The sequence below is a fragment of the Meriones unguiculatus genome, chromosome 7 (genome assembly GCF_030254825.1).
Source record: "Meriones unguiculatus strain TT.TT164.6M chromosome 7, Bangor_MerUng_6.1, whole genome shotgun sequence".
Lineage (NCBI taxonomy): Eukaryota > Metazoa > Chordata > Mammalia > Rodentia > Muridae > Meriones > Meriones unguiculatus.
The window spans coordinates 89,740,451-89,761,876 of NC_083355.1; the positions used below are offsets into that span (position 1 = coordinate 89,740,451).

General features: G+C 44.8%; 1 protein-coding gene and 1 pseudogene across 17 annotated transcripts in view; one reads left to right on the forward strand and one right to left on the reverse strand.

Annotated features, from left to right (window-relative positions):
* Rgs6 (regulator of G protein signaling 6) overlaps positions 1-21,426 on the forward strand; it is a 509,370-nt gene that overhangs the window by 54,018 nt on the left and 433,926 nt on the right. The window lies entirely within an intron of this gene.
* On the reverse strand, positions 2,130-3,701 carry LOC110558859 (transcription factor BTF3-like; annotated as a pseudogene).

Here is a 21,426-nt window from a genome sequence, read left to right on the forward strand (position 1 = left end):
ATGGCCAGGTTTTATCTCCTTCCTTCCTCCACACCTCGAGTTTTGGTGTCCACGACATTATCTTTTGTCTCAGATGGATAGTGGACCCACGAAGCAGTGGCCTGAATTAATTTCCTCTGCTGGAATTCTCCCTACTATTCTACTGTTGGAACAGTTGTGTTCTACCTACCCAATCCGGCCAAAACCAGCTTCCTCTGGAACTCTTCAGAGATTGGAAGTGTTACAATGTTCTTGAATTTGTCACAAATTTAGTTCTGAAGTATTTAGATACACAGTAATCTCATTTGACTTTCCAAGAATCCGTGAGCTACACGGCCCAAATACTATCATTAAAATCTGTATTATAGGTGAAGCACCTGGGACTCAGAGTGGCTTGTGAATTAGCCCTTGTAATGTGATCCTGGGGGTACAAAGGTCATAGTGGTTAGCTTCAAATTAAAAACTTCCCATGACTTTGGGGAGCATTTTTGACATTGGTGTTTGTCCTCCTCCTTCCTAAGCGCTTCAGTGTCTAAGCCATGTTATAACATCATCTCCATCTCTGGAAGGGCACTGACTGTCCAGGGCCCAGGAGCAGAAACCACAGGCTTCAAACGACAATTGCCCTCAACGGAGGTTTGGCCTTTATCAAGTGAAGGTCTTTTATTAGGGAAGCTATACGTTTAGGCAAGAAGCTTGCCAGATTTTCCAAGAGTGGGAACTCCCAGGTTGCCAGGGCTGGTCAATGATGATGAGCATGAAGGGCTTGGCAAAGTGGAAGTCCCTGACAGCCAGCCCTGCACGAAGTATGCTGCTCTGAATTTCTAGGGAGGCTTTTTTTTTCTTTCTTTCTTTTTTTTCTTTCTTTCTTTCTTTCTTTCTTTCTTTCTTTCTTTCTTTCTTTCTTTCTTTCTTTCTTTCTTTCTTTCTTCTCTTTCTTTCTTTCTTTCTTTCTTTCTTTCTTTCTTTCTGTCTTTCTGTCTTTCTTTCTTTCTTCATTATCTAGACATTTTTGGCTTTGGTATCAGTGTCATGTCTGTATGCCCACAGGTCTTAACAGCTGTTTATTTACCCAGTCGCAGATGGAAAATACTAGAAAAAACACACATCCGTATTGAACAGTCACAGGCCTTTTGTCTTATTGCCATTCTCCAAACAGTACAGTATAGTAATACAGTTGACATAGCTTCACATCTAGAGATGATTCAGTATATAAGGGATGATACGCTCAGATCATAAGCAAATTCTATGCCCTTTTACCTAAGGGACTAAACATCTAAAGATTTTGCTTTCTGTGAGGTCCTGGACACATTCATTCCTTGGTGGACACTGAGGGAAGGTAGCATTTAGTTTTCAAGCTAAGCTTGTTCGCCATGATTTAGAAATAAGCCTGATAGCTGCTTCCTGGTGCTTCCTGTATGTGCCAGCCTGCGCTTCAGTTAGATCGAACACTTGCCCTGCTGCGAAACAGAACTTAGTGACTCTGCCAATATCTGAGCCCTCAAATAGTCTTTAAATATTCTTAACCCCGGGAGCTGGCCCAAGAAATTGCTTATTTGTTTCCCTGTACCACTCAGTTTATAAACCCTGGCTTCCTGCTGAGCACAGAAACACAGGGTACCAATCAATAAGCACTCTTACTCCTGTATTTTAGGCAATGAGAAAATGAGTGAAGGAGAACCCCTGAAAGAGGAATTAAATATTATCATTCTGTGGATTAGCGCTGCCCAGGCTACACTTTAACCACCATTTTTATTCTGCAGTGAGGGGATTTTAAAAAGTTTATTGAGACATAATTCACTAGAATACAACTCACCCAGGCAAAGGATGCAATTCAACATTTTTGGTGCATTATAATAACGTTTTTGATATATTATAACCATTAAGCATTTTTCTTTTACTAGGCAGAGAATTTTATTAACCTTTTCTCAAACCTTATTCCCAGCTTCTTCAGCTTCATTTATCACAAAGAAGGAATTGTGTATACACATCTGCAGAATCCAGGGGGTTGGGGCTTAAAAATATTGGAGACCTAGATTTTATCAGAGCCACAACACAAAAGCAGTTTAAGGAGAGGGCATGATATGAAATAGCAGGCCCAGTAACTCCTGCCTGTTTCATATCCTTCAGAAGTTGCCCCGATTCAGTGCCTAGGTCTTAGGAGCCTTATCAGCAGTCTCCACAGGATCTAGAATGTCATCATCACCATCCTTCTCTCAAGTGGCAAGTGCTGTTTTCTGTCCACTGACTGCTTGGCTAGAGCTTCAGCCATTCCTCCTCTAGTCAGACTACCCGCACCTCACTTTCCTGTCAGCTGCTTCATTTCAGCATAGCCTTTGGCAGGAAGGTGTTTGCCACCAGCAATGCCTGAACCTTAGAGTTGTTCAAGTGGAGCACAGTTCCTTGCTTTGTGAGCACACCCCCTGTTCAGCACCAGAGATATTGTCACCCGACTTTTTAAAGGAGGCCTGAGGTTCTTATCGTCTGCTGTGGCTGTTCCATGAACCCCTTTCATCTGTCTATGAACAGTTCCTTTCCCACTAATGTGCATGCGTGCCTGCAGTTTGGAGAGTTTTTCCTTGTTCATAATAGTTACATCTTGTTGGAGAAGAAATGGACCATGTGTGGAACTAGGGTTCACACTTAGGGTGTCTCTGGCAGGGCCACTGAAAATAAGCACCCATGTGGGATGCAAGATGGCAGCTAGAGGGCCATTTTAGTGCCTGGTGTAGTTGGCATTAATTTTGGACATTAATTAGTTTAGTCCATTATCCCTTATTAGAATACTGTGGGCTGGGTAATTTATTAACAATAAAAGTTCATTTTTCTCATAATTCTGAAGGCCAACAAGGCCAAGACCAAAGTGCCAGCATCAGGTAAGCGCCTTCATGATGCACTGAACATGGTAGAAGGGCAGGCAAGAGAGTCAGAGAGAAGGGGAGGGACTCAAGCCATGCTGCTATTGGGAACTTCTTCCTCACCAGAAGTAATTCACTGCCTGGAAAGCAGTATTAGTCTCTTAGTGCCTTTAAGATTCTCTATCTTAAGACCATTGCATTGGACAACTTAAGACCGTCACATTGGTAACTATGTTTAGCATAAGTCTTGGAGGGGACATTGAAACCAATTTTTTTTTTCAGCCATCACCACCATTTTCAAAACTCATCATCACCCCAAACAATAGCTCTGTACTCACTAATAATAACCTCCTGTAAGACCTTTTTGATAGTCTTTGTTACTCTCAGGTTATGTTAAACCTCTGAGGAAATGTTTTCCTTTTCTTTTCTTTTGTCTTTCCCTTCCCTTCCATTTCCTTCCTTTCTTTTTTTTCCTTCTTTTGAGACAGGGTCTCACTACAAAGCTCAGGCTGAAGTGGAAGTTTCTGGTTTCTTTGGAAACTCAGTTGGGTCATATGAATATGTGTTTTTGCCCTGGTCCCTAGGGTGGCATGTGAGAATGTTCCCCCCCCTTGGAAAACAGCACCCATAAGACAGCCCCTTGTGAAAAAGCTTGTGCTGTTTGTCAGCTGGAAACTACCTTGTACTAGGGGCGTGGTTTTTTGAGCTGGAAAACATCCTCCTATGGACTCTGAGAAGGGATAAATAGAAACTCACAGACAGTGAGACAACACTTTTTGCATGGCTACGCTTTACATCACTTTGCTGGTTTTCGAAGAACTTTTCTTGCTGCTTTGCCACATTAGCAGACTTGTGCCAGGGCATAGTCTCGACACTTTTGCTGCCAGTATCATATCCCCAAAGAACCCAATGACTCTAATCAGCGGGAAGTAACTAAAAGAGGTCTATAGCCCCCTTCCCTACTAATCTCCTTCCTAAGGTCCGGGCATGGGAAGGGAGGTAGAGGCTTTTAAGAACCTTAAATAAAGTAGATGTTTGAAAAATCTAAGCCTACACCAGCCTAACTGTAAACTCACAGTGATCCTTCTGCCTCAGCCTCCTCAGTATTGGTCCACCACACCTAATGGATATTTTCCTTCACCTATTCTTGCTTTAGAAGCGTGTGCTTTCGTTGGGAGAATTCCACATATGACACATCATAGTCATGTTTTTGTTTACTGAGCTAAAATGCTGTGACCAAGAGCAAATTCTAGAAGAACAAGTTTGCTTTCGCTTACAGTTGATGGGAGTTAGAGTCCGGAATGGCAGGGACAGCTTGAGTATGGTAGCAGGATCGGGAAGCAAAGCCCACCCCCCAATGACATATTTCCTCCAGTGAAGCTGTTCCTCAAGACCTCGCAGCCTCCCTAGTTAGCACCACAAACCAGGGGCCAAGTGATCACGCATGTGAGCATACGGCAGGGCGTGGGGGGCCATTGCTCACTGAAGCCACAACAGTACGTGGAACACATTGGATTCTCTTAGGAATCTGCCTACAAGACAAGCATGCAGGACATCATTAGGATCTCGCTCTGGATGCTGGGGGAACAGACTGGAAGGATGCTGGCAGGAGCAGATGTGCCAGGCATTAACCCTCACCCTTCCTGGTGGAACTGCATTATTGAGTTGGGAGGTTCTGGTTTGAATGTCCCCTCCGAGATGTCAATGTGATGGGCTTAAGATGTAGAATCTTAATGGTAATGAATGACTACTGCTATCTTGGAAGGGCTACCTCTGGATCTGGGAATTAGATCCTGGTAGAATCAGTAAGCCCTTGGCTTGAGTCCCACCCCTTCTCTCTGACTGACATGCTTGCATGCCCTTCTACCGTGTTCAGTGCAACACAAAGGCCCTCACCAGGAGCTGCTGCTGTGGCTTTGGCCTTGCCAGCCCTCAGAACTGTGAACAAACTTAACTTCTACTGTTTATAAATCACCTAACCTACAGTATTCTAACAGAAGAGGGCGGGCTGAAGTATGGTACAGTGTGTGTGTGTGTGTGTTTCTGCTTCCATGGCAGACAGTTGTAGGATGTAGTAGGTTACCTCCAGGAAGGGATAGATGCTTGGGTTAGGTAACTTTGAACCAAAGGGCAGAGAGCATTGGCAGATGAAGGGCCAAGTCAGCAGTGTTCAGACCTGGGGGTTTAAACACATTTGGTGTTTCCTTAAGCTCTGCTGCCTCTTTTGGAGTCACCTTTGCAGCCTCAAAAATCCAAACCAAACTAAACCAAACCAAACCGAAAAAAAAGAAAGAAAGAAAGAAAGAAAGGAAAAGCCTAAGAGGATATGATGGTGCATGCATGTAATCCAAGTATTTAGGAAGCTAAAGCAGGAGCATTGCAAGTTGGGGGCCAGCCTGGGCTACATAGTGAGTTAGAGACCAGCATGAGCTACTCAGTGACACATACCCAAACTTACTTTCTCTCATTCTCTCTCTCTCTCTCTCTCTCTCTCTGTCCCCCCCCCCCACACACAGGGTGGGGGAAGGGCTCACCAAGAATAAATAATAGCAGCAATAAAACAAACCCCAAACAAAACAAAATTCCTACGTCTGAATTCATTGATACTGGGCAGTTCTAACAGGTAACTCAGATTCGGGGGTGGGAACCGCTTTCTCAGTGAGGAGTCTTCAGTATGGCGGAACCACTGTTTTCACTTTGGTGTTTGAACTATCAGTATTGTCAGCTGGATAGTAGTTGTGTGCCTTTCCAAGTTAGGGGCAGGTATCCCTCACAGTGCAGGAAATGTCTGAAGTTCAAATTCAGGAACACTTACTTGAACCTGGCTCAACCGTTTCCAAATCCTGTGGGTTCTAACTTATGTTCCGCTAAGTCTTTTCTCCTGAGCAATCTGATTGGGTGGTGCATCTTGGTAGTGGGTTGGCCGAGCACTTACAGATCAGCACAGAAGCAGCAAGCACCTCTGGAACCAAGATGCATAATCCACAAGGATGAGAAACATGACTCTTCAGAGGGGAGACAAAGTACAAAGTGATGATGAAGGGGGCAGTGGCAGAAACCATTTTTCTTCTCTTCGGGTGAGTATTCGTTGGTCTGACCCATTAATAGTATAACGCTAATGACAAAACATTAGGCACAGCGATCCCCTGAAAGTAAATGTCTTTTCAGCACCGGGGATCAAACCCAGGACCTTGTGCACGCTAGGCAAGTGCTCTACCACCAAGCCACACTCTCAGCCCTGAGGGAAGTAAGCATCTTTGGCATAGTGCATCTAATTCTACAACTTCACCCTGAGGAAACGATGGGCCAGTGTGTGGAGCTGAGTTCACACGGTGCCCTGCAGAGCCCTGCTCCTGGCTGTGGGAAATGAGCAGCGTAAACGCTCACTGGCAGGGAATTGTCTAGATAAGTTCTGATCCTTACCTATGAACTTTTAGATCAGGGGCAGTAAAAACGTATTTGATTTCAACAAGTGTTTCCAAGAAAGCCAGCGCATGGTAATAGTGGGAAATATATTTTTCTCTGAGTAAAAGAATTCCAGAGGAACTTTATTTTCCATCTCAAATCTTTTTTTTTCATAGAACAGAAACCATAAAAACAAACTACCTGTATGTGATCAAATTTATATTTTAATTTTCTGTTCATAAAAAAACATGGAACCATTTCTAAAGTTATGCCCTTATCTATTCCCTAGCTTCTCCCATCATTCATATATCAGCCTAAATGGAAAGTCTATGAGCTAATCAGCGTTTATTTCTGGTACTTGGAGTCATGGGCTATTTGTATTTTTTCTTATACTTATTCACGTTGTACAGGTTTTTATAATGCAATGGCATTACTCTTATAAGAGAAAAAGAAAATAGCTTTTAACATACCGGTGTGCTTGCCCGACCTATTTTCCATCTAGCCTTGCATCTATTGCATGTGAAGGGTCCTTGAGTTAGCATTTCTTTCTGCAGGTCTTTCTTCCTCCCTTCTTGTTTAAATCCTCACCCTCCAGCTGAAGGGCTGTGTGCTGTGTGCTTTACTGAGTCAGGGCAGGCCCTCACCCCTTGCCTTTGTCACCCAGCCATGCTTTATCGCATCCTTCGTCATCTTACGTTTTTGTTTTTTTCCCCTTAAGTGGAGTTCCACTTTCAGAAAGGACATTTCCGGGGGTAGCTTCCATCATCTGCCATTATGGTTTTGATTTGTCTATTAAAGGGTCATGTGTCCTCCCCAAAATATTGATATTGCATGAAATCATTCCGTATGTGCCGTTGGGAAGGGCGTTGAGGCTGGAAAGACTGTCAGGCAGGTTGGTTATGGACACCTAAGGAGACAGGAATGGTGATTCTCCCACAGGTGGAGGCTCTTTTATGAGGAAACTCAGTGTTCCTTAGGCCCTAAATGAAGCCTCTTTGGGGTGCCTATCTCTCCCAGGGTATCTAGAGGTGATTGCTCCAGGCATTTATCACAGAACCGGACATTCTGTTATAAGAAGTGGTCGCCATCTGTTGTTCTGTTAGACCTCCACACAGGAAATGTGGTAGCCCCTTCCCTCCCCAGCTCCTTGCATTCATGCCCTTCATAAACAGAAGATTCCAGGAATGACTGAGCATCATTTCTAAGATGAGGTTATTAAGTCTCGAGGATTCCATTTTGCACGGCCTCCCTTGGCTCGTCCCCCTGTGTGCAAAGCCAACCGCCATGTTGGGAAGACAGTTAGGAAATATACCAAGAGAGGATCATCTGCTAATTTAAAAAAAGCTGAAGTTGTCCAGGAACCATATGATTGAGCCTGGTCATAGATCTTCCCTTTGTGGGGTCCAAGTGGCACAGGAAGTGCCAGGAGCTTGATCACAGCCTCCAGTCCCCCACCTATGGGGTGACCAATTTCAGATCTCGGTAAACTCTATGAGGCAGTAAATGTTTGCTGAGCAAGTTCTGAGTTTTGTGGGTAATTTCTTCCATATTAGCCTATAATGCATATAGGCTTCAGTACCAGAAATGCGGTGTGATGTGACAAAAAAACAGAAATGTGAAAGTGGCTTTGAACAGGATACTGCTTTGCAATAGCAAAGCAGTGCGGAGGACTGAGGAAGGTGCCAGGTAGAAACTTTGAATTCAGCACTTTGAAGTATAGATCTTGAGAAGAATGCCTGGGAAATCTTAAAGGGAATGGGAAAAAGGAGGATTTCTTATATGTACTGGCAAAAGATAATTAGCAGCACCGTCACTCACTGTCATGTGGAAAAGAGGAACTGTGCCTGCCGGACAGGGTGATGCAGTGAGGGAAACAGAAAAATTAAATTGCTATTTATTTTTTTTTCCTCCTTCCTGGCACTTGCAGTAGAATGTCGAGAAGACAGACAGATGCCAGAGGCAGAACAGTTAACAAGGATGGGCCAGGTGCCATGGTGCCTGCCTGTAATCTCAACTATGAGAGGCTGTGGCAGGAGACTCAGGAATCCAAAGCCAGTCTCAGCTACATACCTTGACTCTGTCTCATGTTAGAAAGAGATAGGTAGATAGATGGATGGATGGATGGATGGATGGATGGATAGATAGATAAAGGAAAAAGAGAAGGAGCCAAGCCTTGCTCATCAAAAGATGCCTGGCCTCTCCCATGGGTCTTTGTTATGATATCTATTGCTGCAACAAAACACAATGACCAAAGCAATCTGGAGAGGAAAGTGTTCATTCAGCTTACACTTCCATATCATTGTGACATCCATGTCATCATCCATGGAGGTCAGGTTCCGGAACTAAAACAGGGCAGGGTCCTGGAGGCAGGAGCTGATGCAGAGACCGTGGAGGGGTGCTGCTTACAGGCTTGCTTTCCATGGCTCACTCAGCCTGTTTTTTTTTTTTTTTTTTTTTTTTTAATAGAAACCGGGACCACAAGCTCAGGGATAGCACCACCTACAATAGGCTGAGCCCACCTGAATTCATCACTAATTAAGAAAATGCCTTACAGCCAGATCTTATGGAGGTGTTTTTCTGGAGCGTTCTCCTTTCTGATAACTCTAGTTTGTGTGAAGTTGACCCAAGACTAGCCAGCACATCATGGTACCTGATTTATAACTAAGAAATGGCTTCTGAGCCATGACAGCAGCCAGGGAGGTCCCATTTAGTAAAGCAAGCTGCAAAGAAGAACATGGCTGTAAAGTCTTAAGATCTTAGACATCAAAGATGAGTGTGCAAGTGCAGTTTTGCAGACAAAGACCATCAAATGTGATGGGGTGGTATATCTTATAGCCCCTCAGGCAGATAGTAAGGTTCCTGGAAGTACAGGAGCAGAGGAGTTCAGCGTAAACCAAAGGAGAAGAAAAGCCGACCCCAAAGAGATGCATGGATACCTACCTTGTGTGGCCAACCAAAAGGATTCACAGAACAGGTGGACGTGAAGGAAAACCATGAGCTGGAAATACAAGGGCCACGGCAGGAACAAAACCAAGTGTCCTTTTGGTATCTGAGCCTCAGCGAGTAGAAGCCTGAGAAGGTGATGCAGGAACCTTGCTACCGTTCAGGGAGGATGAGGAAGACAGCAAGACCAAAAGTCAGGCGGTCGTGCTGAGTGTCGTGGAGTCTTAGACACGATCAAGGGCCTATGTTTGCTTGGCTTCAAGCCATAGTTGATCTCCTACATGTGTCCTACATTTCTGCTCTGTGACTGTTTCTAAAGCATCTCCTTTGTTTGACCCACTGTTGTCAGTGGTGGGGGAGAGTCGGGGAAGTGTACACAGGCAGCTTGGCCCTTCAGTTGTAAATGCCTTAAAGTCCAAGGAACCTCATTCAGGAGCCATATGCCAGGGACAAGGTCAGAGAGGGCTCTGTATTGAGATCCAATCAAGAGGATGAGGATCTATTAGAACTGATAAAGAATGAGGCTTTGGTGAACCATGGGAGAGGCTTGTGTGTATTGCGCTCAGGAGGAGTGAGTTGTTGGAACAAGGGGGTGAAAGATGTTAGGCACCCTTTGATGTGATTCCCCATCATTCCTGACTCCTGGGCTTCAGGTGGTTAATATCCACTCTACTAGGGTTGGTCTGTGTGCAGTAGCATATGGCGGCAGTGATGGTGTGTCACTCCAAGATTAGTTCATTAAAGACTCCAGCTTCCATTTTGGGTATGCTCTTACTGTCTTGGATCACTCACTGCAGGGAAAGCCAGCTGTCATCTGTTAAGGACATTCAGCCCATATGGTGAGGAACTTGCAGCCAATAGCCATCCAAGTGAGCCTTCCTCGCTGGTACCCTCCAGACAAGGTCTGTGTCGTCAAGGCTCCAGACGACACAGGCTGGACCTACTGCCTGACTGTGACCCCATGTGACATTGTGGGAAAGAGCTGCCAGTGGAGGCTAGAACACAGCGCTCAGAGATGCCTGCTTGCAGCACTGGCTCTTTGTTGGCAGGTGGAAGTTTGGGTGTAGAGGGGAGGATAGTTCCAAAGGGATTGGAGCCATTCAGTGTGCTAGAATAGTAAGTATGCTAAACACCCGGTTCTCTCTACTTGGGAGTCTGAGGTAGGATAAACTTGAGACAAAAGATGTAAAATAGTTGCTTCCCCCCACCCCATCCCCAGTTTACCCATCTGGACCTGGGGTTTGCAGTGAGCATTCCTGGTTAGTCACAGTGGGATACTGGAAGGAGCGAAATTCTATCCTCACTGTGGCCGTCTGTGGTAGAAAGCTTGTACTTGCTTCTCTGTCCAGCAAGAGTAAAAGGTGCTGATGTTGCTCTTGTGCTTATCTGTGATGGATCATGGCCCATGAGCAATACTCCGGGAGTTCTGCCAATCCTCCCAGTTATCGACGAATCTGAAAGCAGTCCCCCGACACGGAGCCCCTGAACGAGAAGCAGCCTTATCGTCCTGGGTTCCTGACCCCAGAAACCGAAATGCTTTTTAAGTCATTGAGTCTTGGAATGGTTTTCTCTGTAGGAATAGGTGATAAACCAGTAGAGCCGGTCACCTCTCCCCAGCATTTGGTGAAGAGCCTATAGCAGTAGTATGACTGTGGTTTGGACATGAGGTGAGTGTGTCCCCCAGAGGTGCAGATGCTGGAAGCTTGGTGTAGCAGTATGAGATGACCTTTAAGAGATGGCACCTAGGAGAGGATCATTAAGGAATCAGGGCTCCACCCAAGGGAAGGATTCCTGTTGCTGTGATGAAACACCACGACCAAAAAAGCAACTTGAGGAGAAAAGGGTTTATTTCACTTGCACTTCCAAGTCGTCATTCATCATCGAAGGAAATCAGGACAGGAACTCAAACAGGGCTGGAACCTGGAGGCAGAAGCTGATGCAGAAGCCATGGAGGAGAGCTGCTTGCTGGCTTGCTTCCCATGGCTTATTCAGCCTGCTCACAATGAGCTGGGCCCTCTCAGATCAATTGCTAATTAAGAAAATGCTCTACAGGCTTGCCTACAGCCTGATCTTGTGCAGACATTTTCTCAATTGAGGCTCCCTCCTCTCCGATGACTCCAGCTTTTGTCAAGTTGACACAAAAACTTGCCAGGAAGGATACATTATTTTGATGTATTTTACTCTGTAGACAAATTGAGTTGTTATTTTTCCTTTACACACACACACACACACACACACTGGGAGGAGAGAGAGAAAAAAACAATTTTGCTTTGTCTTTTGGATATTTTGATTATAGTATGTCATGGAGAGACTTTTATATCTGTTTTAGGTTCTAAATGCCTTTTGTGTTTGGGTGTTGTGGAGGTTTGTATAAGAATGGCCTCTGTAGGCTCATACAGCCTCCGGGGAGTAGCAACATTTGAAAGGATTAAAAGGATTAGGAATTGTAGCCTTGTTGGAGGTGTGTTATTAAGGGGGTGTTTTGAAGTATCAAAAGCCCGTGGCAAGCCCGGAGTCTCTCTCTTGGCCTGTGGATCAGAATGTAGCTCTCAGCTACTTCTCCAGCACCAGGCTTGCCTACTGCCATGCCCCCTGCCATGTTAATAATGGGCTAACCTCTGAAACTGTAAGCAAGCCCCCAGTTAAATACTTCATTTTGGAAGAGTTGTCTCGGTCATGATTTCTCTTCAAAGCAATAAAACAGTGACCACGATCAGTGTCCAGTTCTTGCTCTATATTTGGGGAACTTTTCTGCTGTGATTTCATTGACTATATTCTGTATTGCCTTAATTTTAAAACTCAGTGCCATTTTTTTTTTATCCCGTGGATTTACAGGTTTAGAATTTTGCTCTTCTCCCTTAGTTCTTGGGTATTGTTATTTATTTATTTATTGTTCCTTATCGATGTTTGAGCATAACCCTGTCCTCCATCCATTACAGAGTTTCTTCTCAGTTGAGTCTGTTTCTGCTGTGTTTTCGATTCAGTTCAATGAGTTTTTTTTTAATTCTCAGTACTTATGCATATTTTCTAAATCTGGCTTTTCATACTGAACTTTTTTTCTGTGCTGTTGACTTCTTCATCCACAATACTGAGAATTTGCCCGTTTTGCCTACCTCTTCTTCTGTCCTGCTGTCTTTCTTCCCCAGGTCCTAGGTAGAATTCAAGTGCTTGTTTGTATATTCTTTGAGGGTCTTGGATTACTTTTACCAGCAGACTTTTGAAATATTCACCTGGCATTCTGTCTGTTTCTGAGTATTTGTACTCAGTGAGTGGGGTGTTATAATCTTTCAGTGTTGTCTCAGTTTTTCATGATTCTTGCATTTGTGTGCCATGACTTACACATTTTTATTTATTACTTTGACACTTTCATACATGTTTGTATTGTTTTTTGACCATGTTAGCCTCAATCAGCCTCTCTTATCCCCTTCCTACTCCTGTTGCCCCCTTTTCTTTCCAACTAGTTCATATTTTACTTTCATATCAGTTATGTGAGCATGTGTTTGTGTATTCAGGTATTGTAAATATAGCCATGATTGCCATGTCTTCATGATTCTAATAGCCCATCAAATTATACAAGATGTAAGAATGCTCTTAAAATTGCTTTTTTCTCACCAAGAACCACAATCCAGAAAATGGGAAAACTAGTGTAGACTGTACCATGATGTTATGAATTCTTTAGAGTAAGTGTGGAAAAAAATAAGTGAATGAGCTAAAGGAAGAAGGCATAGAAAGAGGAGAACGTAGAGGAGAAAGCAAGTTAAAGAAATGCAAGGAAGAAGGGAAAGGAGAAGGGTGTTACTGAGAGAAAAGGAGAACAACAGACTACAAAAGATAAAAGTGAAGAAAATAGTTTCCCAATAATAAGACAGCTTAAAAAATTAAATAGATGTAAGAAGGAGAATAAAAAATAAAATCATGATACATTTTAAAAAAGTAAAACAACAGCAAAACAACAACAACAACAACAAAAAACTAAATAAAAACTGAACAAACTGTTAAGATAAGGTCAAAATATTCCTACAACTATGGTAGAGAAAATAAAATGGTCAAATAGAAAAAAAAAGAAAATGTGTAAAAATTACACTTTTCCATACACTTATATATGAAGAAGAATAAAAAATGAGAGTATGTTTTTTATTAATTTATTCATTTTATATCCCAATCATAGCCTCCTTTCTCATCTCCTCCTGGTCTCCTCCGCCTCCCCCCATCCCTATCCCCTAGTCCTCAGAAAGGTGGAGCCCTCCTTCCTTACAACTGACTCTAGACTATCAGGTCTCTTCAGGACTGTCTGCATCCTTTTCCTGGGAAGGCTGCCTTGCCCAGGGAGGTAATCGAGGAGCAGGCAACAGAGTTCATGTCAGAGACAGCCCCTGCTCCCCTTACTAGGTGACCTACAGGGAGACTGAGCTGCCTATCAGCTGCTTCTGAGCAGGGGGCCTGGGACCTCTCCATGCATGATGCTTGGTTGGTGCATCTTTTTTTTTTTTCTTTTTTTTAAACAGGATAGAATAAACATACTGTCTAAAGTGCAATGCAAAGAATGGAAAAGTACAGAGATAAAGAAAAAAGAGAGAAAAAAAGAAAAAGAGTAAACATCAGAGTCACTTCCTTCTGGGACCTTAAAAGCTGGATACTGCTGGTTCTGTGCTTGGTGGGGTTCAGTTGGGTTTGGGGACTGTTGTCTTTCCTGTGGCTTATGTGGGTGGTGAGGCTGTACATGTCAGATGTCTGATGTCTGCCAGAGCTGTCTTCACTGTGGTAGCTTTCCTTTCTTTCATAGCAGTGTCTTTTGCTTTGTAACCTGAAAACTGGATCTGCTGTTTCATCTTTTCCCAACTCTCCAGCTTTTGCTACCTAGGGAAGCTGAGGCCCTCCATTGGGGTGTATCCCCAGTGCATTGTGAATGTGTAAGTAACCTTAGCTTGAGATCTGGATGGGTCGCAAACCCGAGGACCTATCTCTGTGCTTTCAACACTGCCAAACTCCGGTATTAGTCTTAATTGATGAGATCTACTCCTGATGAAAACTGAGGGTGTGCTCACCTGTCTCTGCACACTTGACTGACTGAACGGAGGGTCTTGCTGCCTAGGAGGCAAAAATAGAGGTCGCCTCTCATACTGGTGCTAGGTTGTAGCTTAAATTCAGCCCTGAGACTGGTGATTGTCGCCCATTCTCATGCCCCCAGAGTAGCTCAGTTTCAGACAAGTGCCTTTCAAAATGGCAGGCGCCATGCCATTGCCCTTTGAGTCAGGGTGACACAGTGTGATTCCTTTCTGCTGCTGGCCTGTCCACTGGAGGAATCCATGTCTCAGCAAAACACCTGGGGTCGAGACTCGTGAAGCCTGTGGGCTTGTCCTGAGGGTCGGCGTGCCTGTCAGGGATGTCTGATTTACCTTCTGGAGGCCTGACTGCACTGGCAGAGCCCTGTTCCCGTTAGTTCCTCTAGCCTGCGTTGTGCATCCTTATGCTTGTGAGGTAGTGCATTACCACCTTTGTGGATTTATGAAGCTCTGCTTCTCTTTACCTGTTTGAAACCGTCTCTTCACCCATCCTGCTGCTTCTCCTTCACAGGGTCACGTGGAGCAGGCTTCTTACACTGCCATCTCACCCGGAAGTCTCTACTTTCTGAGTGAGATCAGCAGCGACAAGAGCTCGTGTGTGAGTCCCCCCTCTCCTTCGCTATCATCATCTTGGTCTCTCGATTTTTTTTTTCCCCTCTGTGTCATGGCAGTGACAGTTGTTCCCAGTGAGGCATAAACTCCTTCTGCCTGAAAAATTAATTTCCAAGTGTTTTAGGGGCTTATAAGATATTTATATTTCCTTATTGAATCTTGCCTAACTTTATCCACTAGGCCCCACTTCTTAAAGGTTTTATCACCTCCCACAGCCTGAGAACCTGAGCCTTTAATACATAGGCCTCTGGGGGCCGTTGCGGATACAGACCACAGCCGTCTTTCAGGCATTTTTATATGATGGAGAATTGAACTGTACCCCAAGCACTTAGTGCTGCTGTGACTTTGGCCAGGTTGTGGACCTCTGTATGATTCATTTCCTCTCGCCTGTAAACTGGGGGTCAGGACGCCCACACTGCCAGGCTGCTAAAAAGATCAAGTGAGTCGCGCTATGTGATATAGTATAAACAAACAATAAATTCTAGCAATAATTTACAGGGCCCAATAAGCGCTGTTGATCACAGTGTATTCATTGGTAGCGTGAAGGACTCGTCGGGGACTCTGTTTTCTTAGAACTTTTTATCCGGAAACCACAAACACAGTGATCTCCATGTGCGCTCACAGAGAGTGAGGCGGGGTGACACTGCAGACTTGAGAGTCGGATGGGACCCATTTTTGTAGGAAGACACACATGACAAATGAAGGGGGCATTAAAAATCTTGTTAGAAGTTTCCCATTCGTTCTATGGACAGTGTAGTTCGTCCATGCCAAATTGGGTAATGTTGCTGCTTTGATCCTATGCTGGTTTAGCTCTCAGTGGTAATAGGCTCTCAATAAATTATCATTATATATATATTATATATATATATTCAGGAACAAACACGTCTGTGCCTTGTTGACTGGCTTGCAGGGTATGTTATAAATGTAATGAAGGCATTCTTCACTGGCCTGACAGGTGACAATGAACTTTTTATCTGCAGGGTAGAACGGGTCCTTTCAGGCTGTGCTCTCCTCTTGAGGAGGAGCACGTTCAGAGGTGAGGCAGGAGGCTGGCTCGTTGTACCACCCTCGCTCTGTTGCAGGCCCTGTTCTTTAATTCTCAGCCCCGTCCTCATTGTAGCTGCTAGGTCTGGTCCTGCTCTGAAAGTGTTTCCTTTCTGCTAGCCCACGGTTTCGGTGTTTGATTAACAACTTTCCCATTTTCTGAGCAGAATGCCCAGGTCAATCCCCCGTGGTCGATGCGAGGATCTGCTGTAATTTACAGCTGCCCCGGGAGCCCTGTGTTGAATGACATCCAGTTTGTAAGGATGGGCTGCAATTTATAACAGGAGCTCCAGCACCTGCTCAGAGGGCGTTCTCAGCGCGGTGCCTGTCTTCCTGTAGTGGTCACAGCAGAAACGGACACAGTTGCTGCTGCTAGTGAGTCTTAAAAAAAAAAAATCAGTTTTACAATGCACGGATTTTGCTCTGTTCAAAGCAGTGACCTTGGGATAGATGGACTTCTTTGATGCTCCCAATGATGTTGCCATTGTTCCAGTTATTCCCAGAATCCTTCCTTTTAAGCTGCCTTCTGAGCATAGCATACATTATTGCTGTGAGTATTCTGGGATACTCTTGATGAGTTTGGCAAATCCTTCTTCAAATGCGCTTTGGAAAAGCATGAAGGGTTATCATGCGGAGTCCACCTGGGTTGGCCAGGGTGAGGAGTCCTGGTCTAAGATGCTGGGTCCTTTTAGAAACCTCCTAAGGTCATGAGGCGTGGATGTTTCCGTTCCAAACCTGAATTCTTTTTTTTTTAATTATTTTTTTTTTCAAAAAACCAACCCAGACTTTATTTTATGCCAAGACATATGACCATGTGACAGTAAAACATTTTTACGTGACCCGAATTCCCAAAACAGATATACCTAAGGTTGTATTCTTAATAGTTCTTCAGAGATACAGCACCAAAAAGATACTCAGTGCTAAGTTACTCAGCCTTTCTACCCAGAGGTCTTCTGATAGTGAAATCTTTTATTTTTAATTTTTTTTCTTTTTTATTATTATTAATTACACTTTATTCATTTTGTATCCCCCCAATAAGCCCCTCCCTCCTCCCCTCCCAATCCTACCCTTCCTCCCCTTTCTGCATCCATGCTCCTCCCCAAGTCCACTGATAGGGGAGGTTCTCCTCTCCTTCCTTCTGATCTTAGTCTATCAGATCACATCAGGAATGGCTGCATTGTCTTCTTCTGTGGCCTGGTAAGGCTGCTCCCCCCTCAGGGGGAGGTGTTCAAAGAGCAGGCTAATCAGTTTATGTCAGAGGCAGTCCCTCTTCCCATCACTATGTAACCCACTTGGACACTAAACTGCCATGGGCTACATCTGTGCAGGGGTTCTAGGTTATCTCCATGAATAGTCCTTGGTTGGAGTATGAGTCTCTGGGAAGTTCCCTGTGTTCAAAATTTCTTGTTCTGTTGCTCTCCTTGTGGAGTTCCTGTCCTCTCCAGCTCTTGCTATTTCCTACTTCTTACATAAAATTCCATTCACTCTGCTCGCCAGTTGGCCATCAGGCTCAGCATCTGCTTTGATAGTCTGCAGGGCAGAGGCTTTCAGAGGCCCTCTGTGGCAGGTTTCTAGGTTGTTTCCTGTTTTCTTCTTCTTCTGATGTTCATCCTCTTTGCCTTTCAGGATGGGTATTGAACATTTTAGTTAGGGTCCTCTCTTTTGGTTAGTTTGTTTAGATGTACAGATTTTAGTGGGTTTATCCTATGTTGTATGTTTATATGAGTGAGTATATACCGTGTGTGTCTTTTTGCTTCTGGGACAACTCACTCAGGATGATCCTTTCCAGGTCCCACCATTTACCTGCAAATTTCATGATTTCCTTACTTTTCATTGCTGAGTAATACTCCATTGTATAGATGTACCACAATTTCTGCATCCATTCTTCAGTTGAGGGGCATCTGGGCTGTTTCCAGCTTCTGGCTATTACAAATAAAGCTGCTACAAACATGGTTGAGCAAATGTCCTTTTTGTGTACTTGAGCCTCTTTTGGATATATGCCTAAGAGTGGTATGGCTGGATCTTGAGGAAGCGCTATTCCTAGTTGTCTGAAAAAGCGCCAGATTGATTTCCAGAGTCCAAACCTGAATTCTATTTAAAACAATATTTCAACTGAGGCATCTTTTCTTTTGAAAACACCGTTTCAAATGATGACACATTGCAAGCCTACAGAACACCATGGAACACTATATGACAGGCAGATGTGTTTCCAAAACAAAATACCATGTGACAGGCAGGAGAGCTCCCAGCAGATGCTAACCTGTTGCTGTGTCTCTGCCCCTGTTCTTTCACATGGCTGGTCTACCCTGCTTCTTTCTTTGGAGGCAAATGCTTTAGATCTTGCTAGAACCCTGTTCCTCCCCCATGCGTCTCCACCCCATTCTCACTCCTTCCGTCAGCGGTTATACCTAGGCCTTTGTGAGGGAGTGTCTGGGCATTTACAGGGGTTGTGTTTGCCGTGTTCATCCTTCCTGTGTTGCTTTTGAGATTTAGCCACATTCACTTATTTTTATTGGTCTCTAGTATTCCAATATATGAATATATGTATGAACATATATATGTATATGTTTATTCATCGGGACACTGAAGGTAAAGTTAAGATGGTGTTACACTTCATTCTAAAATAGCGATATGGCAAATAATGGTGCACACGTCTGTTCAGAAGCACACTAAGGCTTCTCCAGGCCAGGTCGAAGAGAAGAAATTACTAGGTTCTAAGAATATGTGCATTTTCAATCTAGTAGAAAATGTCAAAATACTATCTTATTACTATGACCAAGTTCCCTGACAGAGGGAAAGCTTTATTTTGACTCACAGTTCCAATGAGTACAGTCCATCATGCCAGGTATAGTATGGTGGAGTCTCTCACAGCAGCGAGCGTGTAAAGCGGTGGCTTGTCACATTTTTATTTTTGGCACACGAAGCAGAGAAGAGAGTGGAAAGAAGGCTCTGTGTCATCCTCACGGTCTGCCTCCGGTGGCCCAGTCTGCTGCGAGGCTCCACGTCCTGAAAGTTTAACAAACTTTTGTTGATCGTCTGGAGCATGGATCTGGGGAGTACCCTTCCAGTTTCTCCATGCCCATCGTCTGCCTAGGACCAATTTCTGTGCTGCTTTCTCAGGTTGGGCATTACCGGACTGTATGAGAAGCCTGAATTTGTAACTCCACAAACCCACAACAGTCAAGAGGCAGAGGTCTGGGGTTTAAATTTTGCTGATAAGCCATCTGTGTTTGCTCTCAGAAGACACAGGTTAGGAATGGGGTGATGAGGGGTGGTCTCAGCCTCTTCAGCCCATGAGCTTTCTGCTCCTTGAGGGACCTCACTTTGGGCAGTGGCCTTGGGTCTTGAGTAGTCCCCTTTGGCTCTGCTTCTCTCCCTGCCTGCTGCTGGTGGTGGTGGTGGTGGGGAGGTCCCTGCTTCTGTGGAATCTGAGCTTCTTCTATTCCCTTCTCCTCCCAATCCAAGGGTGATCCACCGGTGTTCACTGTGTTCTAGTCTAGATTAAAGTTGTCACTGTGTACCTGGCGTCTAGCGGTCTCTCCTTTGTTTCAAGTTCAGCTGTGGATTAGAACCGTGATGTGATAGTGTATATGTCCTGGGGCGTGATGCTGGGATGAGAAGCTGCCTTCTAAGGGCAGTCCCAACGTTCAGACCCCAAACCAAACATGTTAGCCCGCCTGAGGTACCAGCGTCCTAGACGTCAACATGGTTGCCATGACATGTTCCCCAGGTGTGCCTTAGTCTCCGTAAACCTCCTCTGAGGGCCAGAGTCCAGAGTGGGAACATGGGATTGGCTAAGCGAGGCAGCCTACCCTTGCTTTGAGATGGAAGCACTTTCCCTCTAAAAGGACAAACATCAGGTGGAGTTTGGGGGGTCTTGTGGAAGAGTTGGGGAAGGATAGAAGGTCCTGGAGGGGACAAGAACTTTGCAAGAAGACCGACAGAGTCAACTAACCTAGGCCCATAGGGGCTTACAGAAGCACCAACCAAAGAGCATGCATGGACTGGACCTAGGCTCATGACAGGTAGGTAACTGATAGACAGTTTGGTCTTCATGTGCGTCCCTTAGTAAGTGGAGCAGGGGTATCTGACATGGACTCTGTTGTCTGCTTTTGGATTACTTTCCCCTAACTGAGCTGCCTTGTCCCACCTCAGTAGAAGAGGGTGCACTTCGTCCCCATGTGATTTGATGTGCTGGGGTGGATTTGTGTGTGTGTGGGCTCTTTCTGAGGAGAAGCAGGAGGGGGAAAGAGGAAAGAGGGTGGAAGGGTGGGACCTGAAGAAGAGGAGGGAGGGGGCTGTGATTGGGATGTAAAAATGAATAAATAAATTTAATGAAGTTAAAAAAAATCCAGCTGGGCATGGGGCATACCCCTTTACGCCCAGCACTCAGGGAGGCAGATGCAGGTGGATCACTGTGAGTTTGAGGCCAGCCAAGTGAGTCCAGGACAGCCAAGGCTACGAAGAAAAACCCTGTCTCAAAAAAAAAAAATTACAATATTTAGAGCAAAACCAAAAGCATGTTAGTCTCACCTGGCAATTCGAAGATTATAGGATGAGAAGTTGCAATTTTGCATGGATTTAAATTCAAGAAAATTCTGGAAAGCTGTGGTTTTGAAAAGTAACATAGACAACAAGCCCCTGGCTCTTCCTCTGGGGGGGGGATACTAAATATGCCACATGTTACTTGATGGGCCTGGAAGAAGGCCCTTGGGCAGTCATGGCCTGTAGACCCCAGCCAGCATGAGAGACTAAGAAGGGGTGGGACTCCTTACCCTATTGTTGCTGTCTGTCTTTGGAAGCTGCATCGATGCTTTTGCTCAGAATCTCCTCAGTGCACAGTAGGCATGCGTGCCGAGTGAGTAGAGCCCGTGATTCTAGTCTGTCTAGAGCAGTCAGTTACACATCTGCTAACTACCCCCATGCTTGGTCGCCCAGCCAAGTGGGCTCTTGTGAACTCTTCCAGACTCTGGATTCCCAAACAGTCGGACAAGAGGGAAAGGAAAAGATTGGGTTCAAGAGGCCGTTGCCTGGCACTTTATTTCTGGTGGCTGAGAGCTGGCCCAGCCAGAGTACCTTCCTTTTACCTTCCCTCTTCAGGACCACCAGCCTCTCCCAGGCCTTTGCCTCTCTTTTCTGTTTTATTTTATTTTTTATTCTGCCAGTTGAACAAATCCAGGGCTCTCGTCTGTGGAGGGAGACCTCTCCAGCTGGCTGGACTGAGCTTTGTCTCAGAGGGACCACATTTATTTAATCTCTGTGACTCTACTTGATCCATTTATTCTTCTTCCTCCTCCTGGCAAGGCGCAGACTGTACTCCGAGGCTCAGTGCTTCCCAGCTGCCCTCCTCTTTTTACTAGTTTTTAGAGATATTCGCCTATAAATTCTGATCTTTATGGAGTCAGTTTCAAGTTTCTAGGCTCTGTGTAAACTATGCTGATAATAGCAACTGGTGTTTATTAAGCAGCTACTGTGTGCCAGCAACTGTTTTAGGTACAGGGATGTGATGCAAACAGCACACA